This window comes from Tachysurus vachellii, chromosome 10 (genome assembly GCF_030014155.1).
Source record: "Tachysurus vachellii isolate PV-2020 chromosome 10, HZAU_Pvac_v1, whole genome shotgun sequence".
Lineage (NCBI taxonomy): Eukaryota > Metazoa > Chordata > Actinopteri > Siluriformes > Bagridae > Tachysurus > Tachysurus vachellii.
The window spans coordinates 3,840,399-3,853,079 of NC_083469.1; the positions used below are offsets into that span (position 1 = coordinate 3,840,399).

Consider the following 12,681-nt stretch of genomic DNA (forward strand, 5'->3'; position numbering starts at 1 on the left):
GATGCTGGACTCAAAAAAACTCTTTTGTTTATTATCCTGCCGAATGCTTTAACCCACATACTGTCCTTTGTATTTTGTGTTATTTGCATTAACAAGTGGTTTAATATTCATAACTGAGGAAATAAACTATTTGGTTATATTCTATACAAATGGATATGTGCAGATGTGTATGTATGAAGAAAACAGTGATAAACGTAATGAATATGAGAAACATCATTTATTATATTTTATTAGTTTATTTGTAAATCACTTTGCATTGACATTTGCCATTTCAACCTGTTTTGATAAAACAAAAATTTATATTATTATGGTATAAATTGTTTATGCAGTTAGATTTTGAATATACTCATACGTTCATACATTATGTTCTGTATAAAGCATTCACTTGAATTTCAGAAAAAATGACTATAATTAAGTAAGTAAGAAGTATAACAAATGTAAACAATTGTAAGCAAATGATATAAACATAAACATATATAAATAACATAGTTGTAACAATTGAATTAACATCATAGTCAATGAATTTTTTTTTAATTGTGTATTATTATAGACAAACAGATGTAATGTAGAATTAATTTATATCCCTGTCAGGAGAAATGTCAGGTGTAATTATTGCTCCAGTTTCTGCTTCAGCTGAGTCATAATATAAGTGATGGAACTGTGAGTGATGGAGTTTGTCTTCTTCACAAATTCCAATATGTTTTCAGTGACATTTTGCCAGTTGTCGATTATTTAATATTAAACATGAGTTTCAGACTAGTAAAAGCCTGATCTTTAGTGATTTGATTCCACGCATCTGGATAAACAGCTGGCAATGCTTTATAACTTTCAGCAAATTCCTTATTGAATGTCATCAGCACATACTTCCAGTAATCTGAGGCTTCTATTGACATGTCAGGTGCAATATGCCAGTCTGGGTAATATTTCCGGTAGTCTTTGTAGGGATAAGGTTGGAAATTTGTGTCATGGTTTTGAAATGACCGATTGCCATGAACACTAGATGTACAGATCTCTTCACTAAGGATATTAGTCTTAATGTATCTGTACCTGCCAATGCCTTGTGGTCTGTGCACAGCTGCATGGTGTAGCTGATGTTTCTTTCCTCCTGCCTCACATGGTGTTTTGCAAAATGGACACTGCACTCCACATCCAAACACCCTCTTGAAAAGCTCATCCTGGGGTTTTACTGACACATTTTTCAGTGTTTCTTTGATATCAGTTGACTCTGAGATCTCCTTTGATATTTGCTGTTTCAGGTCATCGATACATTCACAGAGACTTTTGGTGAATGGATCACAACAGCATGTGTTCTGAAACAGGACACTGTCCACTGTGCTCATGGGTATTGAGCTGACATCACTCATCGTTGATTGAGATGACATCACTCATCGTTTTGCAAAGATTTCGGATCAATATTGTGGTACCTTCTGCATCATTAGGCAAAGGAGAACCACTGGCTTCAAACTTACAAGTTTCCACTGCTTTAGTGATCTTTTTATTATGATTTCCAGCTTCTTCATTTTTAATTTTTGCAGAGATAAGTCTTTGGAAAAGCATCCAACAATGTGATTGTATATCCAGTCTTTCACATAATTCTCATAATGTAAAATGTATTTCTCAAATTCATTGAAATTTGACTTTTCCAGCAGTTCCTTCTGAATGGTGTACTGAAATAGTGATCGTGAACTATACGCAGTAGATTTATTCTCCAAAACTGCATCAACAATGTCAGGTCCGATGGACTGGTCGATGTACTCAGTCACTGCCTGTCTGAGACAGACCTGAGTGAATTCTTCAGCTTTCCTTTGGCACTGGTCATTCTTTCTGTACAAATCAATGAAATCAGAGAGATACTGACTCTTAAATTTCTGTATATGTGTTAATGGATCTTGCTCAGTGAGATGCCACAAATGTGCAATTTTAGGTCAAATTCAAATTTGGTAGTATATTTGGTGCCTGCTCTTTTGAGTTGTTCTTTAATTTCATCAAGCAGATCTTTGGTAAACATAGTTTGGTAATCACCTTTGGATTGTGTAAACTGTTCAATCATTTTGTTGCAACTGGAAATGGCATTATCTGCAATATTCTGTAGATCATGCTTTACACTACGGTGTGCATATACTAAAGATTTTAACTGTCCCAGTTTCACATGTTCTGTCTTGGCCTTGAACTCTTCTTGCCCATATTCTGTCAATGTCATAATTGTCGGCAAATATTGTGTGACGTTACGATGTCCAAAACTTGAACGAAACGTCATAAAAACCTCCTGAGGAACATCTTTTTCTGTAAGACCTGTGACATTTCCCACCTCACGGCCCCACATACTTTCAAAATCTGCTTTGAGGTCCTCATCAGTCACCTCATCTTTACGATCTTTGTAGTTCTGCAGTAGTTGCAGGATTTTGTGTTTAATTATATCAGATTGCTTATTCTGTATGTCTTCTACTTTCTTCTTGCTTATTCTCATCTCAAGAGCATATTCAATTGTCTTTCTCACATCATCTGTAATTTCACCATGCAGAGATTTAATGCTATTAGTAAAATCAGTTTTGTACTTTTCCACCAAATGCACATAACGGTCCCTCTGTTTATAGTAGTCTTTCAGTTTTTCAGTTATTAATTTGGTTTGAACTTCAATCTCTTTGTGCAACTTTTCCTTCAGTGTTTCAGCGACTTCTTGAATAGAAATTGTTTCAGTGTTAGATAGCTGAACCTCTGCATTAGAAATCAAAGTCAAGATGTGTCTTCTGAAAGACCATTCCCAGTCTGAAAACTCTTTGCAAAGGTTCTCATAAGCATTGGCCACAAGAGTGTTTCTGAAACTGAAGATGAAATTCTCAAACTTCACTGCCTTCCACAAGCTACTCATCCATTTCAGGAACTCTGGGATCTGGATGGGATTTTCATCCTTTCTTTCTTTATGCATCTCCAAGAGGTTTTTCTTAAAATCAAGAACAGCCACACTGTAGCCTGTATTAACTGGCACCATTGGTGGAGTGCCATGCTATAGGCCTGGTATATACCAGTTATTCTTTTCCACATCGTAATGCAAAACATCAGTGAATTTCTTCACATGAGGTTGCTTTTCCATCTCAGCTGCAATCAGTGTCATCTCATTTAACTGGTCCAGGAGGTTTTTTTTGGTCGTCATGTTTTTCTCATGTGCTGATACACCACCAACATTTTGATGAACAAAGTGGCAGACTGTTTTTTTGCCAATTTCCTTCATCCGTAAAAAAGCATGAACTGCTACAGTATCTGCAAGACGTCCTTCATCTCTGTGGAATTCTCCATTGCTACAATTATGATTGTTACGTCACTAAGACCAATCACAAATGTGGCCAGTTCATTGTCATGCTCATAACTGTCTTCCAGTTGTGCCAGTGCTGGTGATTTCAAACCCTCTGTATCAATCAGAAGGACAAAGTCACAAAGTAACTCTTCCTTCAAGTCTTCACCCACAGGTAGGAGAATCATGTATGCTCTACGTGTGCATTGTCCACTGCTTACTGCAAACTGAACTCCAAACATAGTGTTAAGTAGTGTTGATTTACCAGTACTCTGAACCCCTAACACTGTCAGAACCAGTAAACGGCTCTTTTCCCCAACCATCTTGTGAATCTCCATGAGAGCATCACTCACCCATTTCTCTGGGATATTTGATGCATCTCCATCAAGTAGCTCAAGAGGAAACCCAGACAGAAGCAGTTTGGCAGACAGAGTAGGAAGACTAAGAATTTTTTCAGACATGTTAGTTGAACCAAATGAAGCAGCCTCATAGATTTGTCCCAGCTCTCTCAGGTAATGCTCTATGCCAAGAGAAGAGTCGATCAGCTCCTGGTCTAATTGGGCTACAGCATCTCTGTCTTTCTTTTGTTCACACTCTCTGTATTTGTGCCGGAGTTCTGTCATGTGTTTGCGTGATCGCATGTCCAGCTTTAGTCCCAGCCATCTGAGAAAAAAGGCTCGCTCGATATCATCTGAGGTTGACAATGCCTTTATTAAGATATCCATTGTTTCTGTAATCTTAAACTTGCTTTGTTTTTCTTTAATTGCATCTTTTTCATTTTGAAGTTGGAGCTTATACTCCTTCAAACTCAACACCCCTGAATGTTGTAATCGGCATTGCTCTTTTTCTATCTGAGCCAGTCTTTTTCAATTTTTACTTTTACTTGACTTCATTTCTTGTAAAGAGGCAAACAACCTTTGTTCATTTTCATCAACACTGTCTAGGAACACAAAGACAGCTGTTGACACCTGAGAAAGGAAACTGAATTGGGTTTCGAATGTGCAAACATCTCCTCTTAAATTAGCAAAAGCCACTGGCTCAGGAAAGACATCAATGTTGTTTCCACATGGCAGACTCCAGCATATTTCAACCATGCCATTAGAGATGAATCTTGGAGCAGTTCCTCCGATCATTTCTCGATGGAAAAAGAAGTCATGGTTTTGCTGTGAATTGTTGAGCACTTTGTTCAAAACGAATGACTTGGACAAGCTGCAGTTGCTTAGCCTTACAAATGATATCATAGGAATTTTTGCATGAACAACACTGTCTTCAACAAACCCTTTAGATTCTGTCATTGACTGTGGACGCCATTCTATCAGGATTGACCTAAGAGCCCATAACATCAGAGTGTATTGATTATGAGCTCCTTGAGGTAACACAAATGGCACTGCAAACTGGCACACTGACATTTTTAGTGCCATTTCTTGCTGAAGGAAACTCTGAGGGAGATTTTTGCAGCGTGTACATCATGGAGATTTGGGGTAGAGTCACAGCTCTGCTCAGCAAACAAATCGTTTGTTTCATTATTTTCACCAGGTGCACAAATTACAGTTCGGGAATTTGAATTAACCATTAGCAGCCAAGGACAGCCTCTGGTATCTTGTGCAGTGACTGAAACTTTTTATTAGATAAACTGGCACTGTTGATCTCCAGCAAAGACTTCAGAGTCAGCATGTTTGGGTAGTAATTTCTAAGTCCCAATGTTGTCAGAAATGATAGAAGATCTGGAAGTAGAGAGAATTTTATATCAATATTAATTTTACTACTTTTTATAAAATCTGTTGGTCTTCAGATCTGCTAAGCTGATACGTCACGGTCGTTCATATATGCTACCAAATGTATGTCAATCTAGAGAACTACTATAATTGAAGTGAAATATACTAGGTGAGTATTCTCCATTCCAGCCATTTTACTTTAAGATGTACTTGTTAGTTTGATATCCGGTCCTTGTGGGGGCGCTAACGGGGTGGAGAAAGCCTCGTGTTTTGGGGATGTTGATGGTTTTTCTACGGTGAAAGCAGGTTTTGCTTTAGTCCTGTGTTGCGGAAAATAAAGTTTCAAAGTAAAAGGAAAAAAGGATCTATTTGTTTGTTGTCATTCGAGTTAACATTGGTAGCAGAGGATGGTTGCGGGAAATTACAAGGTCCCGCCACATTTTGATGAAAAGAAGTGTTATGAGAGTTGGAAAAATGAGGTGGAAATGTGGATGCGTGTCACAGAGCTGGAAAAAAGAAACAAGCACTGGCTGTCGCGCTATCGTTAACGGGGAGAGCGCAAAATGCTGCTTTGGAAATATCCGCGAATGATCTAAACAAGGATGATGGTATGAAGACCATTCTAGACAAGTTGGACTCTGTATTCCTGAAAGAAGAAAAAGACCGTCAATACGACGCATATACGGTTTGATCATATCACACGAGAGCACAGAATCCCGATGGCTGATTACATCATTGAGTTTGAAAGCAAATATAACAAGCTGCGCAATTTTGGCATGACACTTCCAGATGCTGTACTGGCGTTTAAACTGCTCGACACAGCGGGTCTCGATGCTAAAGATAAACAGTTAGCGCAAACCGCTTGCTCAACCCTCACATTTGCTGACATGAAATCTGCTCTGAAACGAATTTTTGGGGAAAATTACATGCGTGGAAGTCACTTTACTGGTGAGTCTGCATGTTTCACTGATTCTAGTAAGAAAGAAAACAAGCCACGTCTACAAAGACCACTGAAAACGCAGCCAGGAACGAATCCTCTCGATAGATATGGCAGGCGATCTAAATGTGCCATCTGTCAGAGTACATATCACTGGGCGAAAGACTGCCCTCACAGAACTGAACAGGCAAAGCTGACTGGGGATGTAGAGCAATGGACAATCACTTTGTTTTCTAAAGAAACTTTGTCAAATGCAGAAGTGTTTATGGTTGATTCACTTGGGTCAGCAGTTATTGATACAGCCTGTACTAAAACGGTGTGCAGACAGAAATGGTTTGACCACTACGTCAGTGGACTAAAAACAGCAGAGTTAAAAAAGTTGAAACGCACAGATAGCGCAAGAGCTTTCAAGTTTGGTGATGGAAAAGTTGTACACTCTACAAAACAGGTTAAAGTTCCAGCTATTATTGGACAGACCAAATGTTACATTGAGACTGAAGTAGTCCCAGTTGATATCCCTTTGCTTTTGAGCAAAACATCCTTAAAAAGAGCAGGTGCTATACTGGATCTTCAGAATGACACAGCAATAATGTTCAAACACCCTGTGACTCTTGAGCTTACCTCATCAGGACATTACTGCATAAACCTGATGGATCAAGACTCCTCCTGTGATGCTGAGAAATGTAGTAAAGATGAAGTTCTTTTTGTGACAGAGAACATGACTTCAAAAAAAAAGAGAGAAGTCCTAATAAAGTTGCATAAACAGTTTGGACATGCCACTGTGGATAGGTTAAAAAAGCTGCTGATTAGTTCAGGTAATCATGATGAGGAGTGCATTGTTATCTTAAAGGACATAGTAGATCACTGTGAAACATGTGTGAAATACAGCAAGCCCAAACCTAAGCCTGCAGTGGGACTGCTTATGGCCTCAAGTTACAATGAAACGGTAGCCATAGACCTGCATGAACTGGATACAGGAGTGTGGTATCTTCATGTTATTGACCACTTCACTCGCTTTAGTGCTGGAGTTATTATGACCACCAAAAAGGCAAGTGAAATTGAAAAGAGCTTAATTCACTGCTGGATTAGCATACATGGTCCACCTAAAAGACTGTTTAGTGACAATGGTGGGGAGTTTAACAATGACGAAATGAGGTGCATGGCAGAAAAGTTCAAAATTGAGGTAAAGACCTCTGCAGGATATAGTCCCTGGAGTAATGGTCTTTTGGAAAGACACAATCAGACGCTTACAGATATACTAATGAAAGTGAAAAATGACAACAGAGGTGACCGGAAAACCGCCCTGGATTGGGCACTGATGGCAAACAACTCAATGCACAATGTCCACGGTTTCAGTCCCTACCAGCTTGTATTTGGTCAAAATCCAAACCTACCACCAGTCCTTACTGACAAACCACCAGCTCTGGAAAGTAGTAGTACAAGTACTTTGGTAGGAGAGCACATATCAGTTTTACATGCTGCAAGGAGAGCGTTTACACAGTCTGAATGCTCTGAAAGAATCCGACGAGCTTTGCGTAAACAGTTACGACCTACAGATGAGAGATATGAGACTGGTGACAAAGTTTTCTACAAGCATGCAGATTGTGCACAGTGGAAAGGCCCAGGTGTCGTGATTGGCCAGGACGGAGCAGTGATTTTTGTAAGGCATGGAGGTACTTATGTTCATGTGCACCATTCTAGGCTCTGAAAGACAGATGAAAATCACACAATACAGGAGGATGGAGATGCAAAAGAACAAGACATTGAGAACAGTACTGTTTTACAACCTGCAGTTTTAACCAGAATGGAATTCGACGATGACACGGATAGCATGGAGAAATCACAAGCAAATGTTGAAGGTGAAATTGATGAACAAGATGACACAATGACTCAGTCAGGAGAAGATGCGAGAAGTTGTACTCCTAAACTGAAAGCGGGACAAACCATTATCTTTACAGACAGAGAAAGTGATGAGTCACGAACAGCACAAATTCTTAGCAGAGCAGGAAAAGCAACATGAAAACACAAAGACTGGTACAATCTAAAGTACACCCACCCAGAGACTGTTGCAGGTGTTACTGGGTCAGCTGACATAACACTAGTGGATGACCTTCAGATTATTACCCCAGTCACCACAGTACAAGGTAAGCCTCACCATGAAAGTGATGTGCTAATTATTAAAGACGAAACTTTGCTGCAGCTAAGAAAACCGAGCTGGACAACTGGAAAAGTAACTGTGTGTTTAAGGAAGTAAAAGATGATGGTCAAAAATGTATCAGCACAAGGTGGGTGTGTTCAGTCAAAGAAACACCTGATGGCATAGTGCCTAAGGCAAGGCTAGTCGCAAGAGGTTTCGAAGAACTAAATGTCAGTGACCTTCCAAAAGACTCTCCTACTTGTGCTTCAGATTCTCTAAGAGTTGTTATGGCACTCATATGTCAAAGGAAATGGCACCTAAACTCAATTGATATCAAAGCTGCTTTTCTTCAGGGAAAAGAATTGTCTAGAAATGTCTATATTCGTCCTCCTCCAGAAGCAATGTGCAAAGGAATGCTATGGAAACTTAACAAATGTGTGTATGGCTTGGCGGATGCTTCTCTGTATTGGTACAATAAAGTAAAAGATACTATGCAACAGCTGGGAGGTCATGTATCACAGATTGACCCTGCAGTGTTCTACTGGCTTGACGACAACGGTGAGTTGATTGGAATCCTCGCCTCTCATGTTCATGATTTTCTGTGGGCTGGTTCGGAAACGTTTTCCTCTTTGGTCATCCCACATTTGAAAACAGCTTTTGAAGTTGGCCGTCAAGAGAGTGATAGTTTTAATTATGTGGGAATGGAAATCTCTTCTGGAAATGGAGAAATACATGTATATCAAAGTACATATATAAATAATCTTCAACCTTTTGTTATGGATCCAATCAGAGCTGTGCAACGTACAGCTCCACTGAAAAACCTGGAAGCTGACATGCTGAGGTCTAAAATTGGACAAATCCAGTGGGTTGCTAGACAGAGTAGACCAGATATAATGTGTGACACTTCTCTTTTAACTACAAAACATGCTACTGTTCAGACTTTGCATGATGTAAACAAGCTTATCAGAAATCTAAAGTCAGAGGTGTCTTTAAAATTTCAGAACCTGAGAAAAGACAGTTCCCTGAAACTGGTTGTTTTTAGTGATGCCTCAATGGGAAATCTTCCGGATGGTGGTACTCAAGGTGGCCATCTAATTTTCTTGGTGGGAGAAGATGGAAAATTTTCTCCTATCTCCTGGCAATCTAAGAGAATCAGAAGAGTCGTCAGAAGCACTTTGGCAGGAGAAACTCTGGCGCTCGCCGATGGCATTGATAATGGGATGTGTATATCTGCTCTTTATTCAGAAATTACAACAGGTAGCATTGCCTTAAACAACCTGCCAATTATCTGTGTAACTGACAATCATTCTCTTTTTGATGCTGTGAAGTCCACAAAGTCTGTTACAGAAAAAAGACTTTGTCTTGAGATCAGCAGCATAAAAGAACTAATCTGAAGAACTAATCCACTCGGGAAACATCAAGCTTTGGTCTGCTACAAAGCAGCAACTTGCTGACTCTCTGACCAAGAAGGGAGCTTCTATTTTGTTACTACTAAAATCCCTTAGTGAAGGTGTATGGGAACATAAATAAGTTAAACATAAATGTGAAAAAAGAATAATGATCTCTTTAAAGAGATGTTGCTGTTTGTAATGCACACGGAACAGAGCGGACCCAAAGGCAGGATAGCTAAAACAAACAGGGTTTAATAACAGAAAACACGAAACATGACGCAGACTAGAAACGGAAATAAATGCACGTGGCCAGAGTCCGGGCAGAGTCCTTACACTGTTATTTAATTTTGTTAAATATGTTCACCTCTTCTTTTTAGGAGAATGTTTTCTTACCCCCTCTTTATAAAAAATGTATTTGGCTATTTATTTATTTATTTATTTATTTTTAAGAGGGAGATTGTTAGTTTGATATCCGGTCCTTGTAGGGGCGCTAACGGGGTGGAGAAAGCCTCGTGTTTTGGGGATGTTGATGGTTTTTCTACGGTGAAAGCAGGATTTGCTTTAGTCCTGTGTTGCGGAAAATAAAGTTTCAAAGTAAAAGGAAAAAAGGATCTATTTGTTTGTTGTCATTCGAGTTAATAGTACTAATTTAGCTATTAGAAGTATTTCAATATTTTAAATAGTCAGGCTATTGTACATTATGTATATTTTATGTTTTATTCCAGTGATATTATTCTAATCATTAATAAGTAGTCAGTAAGTAAATAATTCAGAAAAATAACATAATTAACAATATAGTTAAAGGTGAATCTGAGTTTTACTTTTCCCTCCTTTGATGCATTATTGTGACCACCTCAGTTTTTACTCACCTTCTTTCTGCTTTGACTCCATTAGTGCTGATCCTGATCCACAGTCTTTAACTAAAGAAAATATGTTTATTTAGGAAGTTGGCAAGTATATGTAATTAATCAAGAACAAACATAGATAAAGATTTCAGTGAACATTCAATATTTAAAAAAGCTAATGTGTCTCATGTTTTAATGAAACATGAGTCTCATGAGCTGTGTCTCATGTTTTAAATATAAGTTCTCCTCTGATATTAGTTGAGATTACATTTGAAAAAAGTTCTTGATGATTCTAAAGATTTTGGTTTCTTTGCTTATCCCCAAAACTATGTGGGAAATATGATGCATTCCCCATAATGCATCTCTATGCATACTAAAGTAATTGCTCTTTTTTCTATAGCTGATATCTTTGGATACAATAAATAGACATGATATTAGCTCTTAATGACTCATAATGTCACTATCTGGTTTCACCCAGACAATTGCGGGTTCTTAGTTTTGTTACTTTAAAGGGTTTCTTCATCATGTGTGCTCAGAGAGATATTTCATGCCACCACTTCCTCATGCCTTTCTCAGTAGGGGTGTATTTAAATTTATATCAGGATTTCTGTATAGCTCTTTGTGAAAACTGTTAAAAGCTCCACATGTGAATCCATATGTGTAACCACAAATGAATTAAATACAATATTGAATTAAATAGATGACAGACTACCATATCATGTAAGACTACTTGAATCTAAAACATAGGGTTCATGCATGGTTTACCTCATAGACTGCGATGGTAACAGTATAGAGGAATGTACTATAGAGGCTGGATATTTCCTCTCCCCCAGTAATAACCAAAATTATATTTTCATTATCACAACAGATTGCATTAAAATTATGGAAACAAATAACCCAAAATATAACAAAATGTGATATAATTTTTGTTTATATACAGTATACACACACACATATATACATATATAGAGAGAGAGAGTGAGTGAGAGGAAATATAGAAGAAAGATAGTCATTCAGAGTAATGCATTTTCTTACCAGTTCTGTAAAACACCAATTAAACTGAAAATGAACAGGAAAAGCAGTTTGATAGCTGACAATAAAATATCAACAAATAAATTTGTAGTATATAAAATTATTCATTGCTTACCAAATTCATACAAGGACAAATTCATACAAAGTCTGTGCTTGACAAGTACTCATGGCGATTTATGTTGCAACTGGTTATGTTCAGAATTTATACCCCAGAAGTGAAAGCAGATTAACTTGCTCTAACAGGAAGTTATAGGGCAAGGAAACATTTGTTTTAGAAATTTAATTGCCAAGAGATCTCAAACTAGATTTACAAACTAACATTAACAAGTAACATGTTATAAATTCCTCAAATAAAGTTCAACAAAATGAAAATTCATAAACTGTTGTTCAGATTTTGTGTAAATTTGTGTAAAAGATTAACAATCCAGGATCTCTCCATAGGTTCCTTATGACATTATGAGTTATACAGATTTTTTTTTTTTTTTTCTAAAAACACCCCTGACCGTTAGAAGCAGTAAAGTAAAGCACTTATTCCAGATGTATCTGGTGTTTTATGAACACTGAATCACCAACAGGGTTGCCTATTAAATTATTAAATTATTAAGAGCTGCCTCATACTTCAGCAGAATCTTGCATGGAATCATTGACCTCATTGGCCACTTTGCACCTAAACATATCCTAACTGACAATGGCCATCTTCATCAAGAACTCAAAACCACATTTACCTTCATAACTACCATCATTCTTTGTGAAAAGGGTGTGGGATTATTTTATTATTTATATATTATTATAGGATATGATTCAATCATGTATCCTTTAAGATCGATTCAATGTGATTTTTTTTGTTAATTTTTCTCCTATTTTAGCATTTATCTACACGCTCTTGAGTGTGTTCTTTGAATGTTTATCTTTGTATAAAGGTTGACTGTTCTTAACATATTTTCAGACTACAGAGTGCCTTTTTGTGCACACAATAAACCATTTTTCTTATAACACCCTGGCTTTAGCTGAATAAATCAATGTTAGTTAACAATTAAATGTATTTGAATTTTATTCAATTTGAATTTTTGAAATTTATTTTGATTAACCAATTGTTAGCGAAAAAGGAATAATTTTTCACTAGAATTGTAAATATTGAATATGTAATTAAATTCATTTAAATTTGTTCTTTTTTCTGTAAGTAACTCACAATTAATCTATCTCTTATCTCTAAGTTCTAAGCCACAAAATAAATTTGTAAGGTTTCCACTAAACTGGGAAGAAACTGCAGGCCGTTTTTGCTCTTAATGATCTGTACCACCTGCCTGAGTGCAGAAGATTAAACAGGTGGTGTCC

General features: G+C 37.4%; 1 pseudogene; it reads right to left on the minus strand.

Moving 5' to 3' along the window:
- Positions 1–505: 505 nt before the first annotated feature.
- LOC132852431 (up-regulator of cell proliferation-like) lies at positions 506–11,513 on the minus strand (annotated as a pseudogene).
- Positions 11,514–12,681: the final 1,168 nt, after the last annotated feature.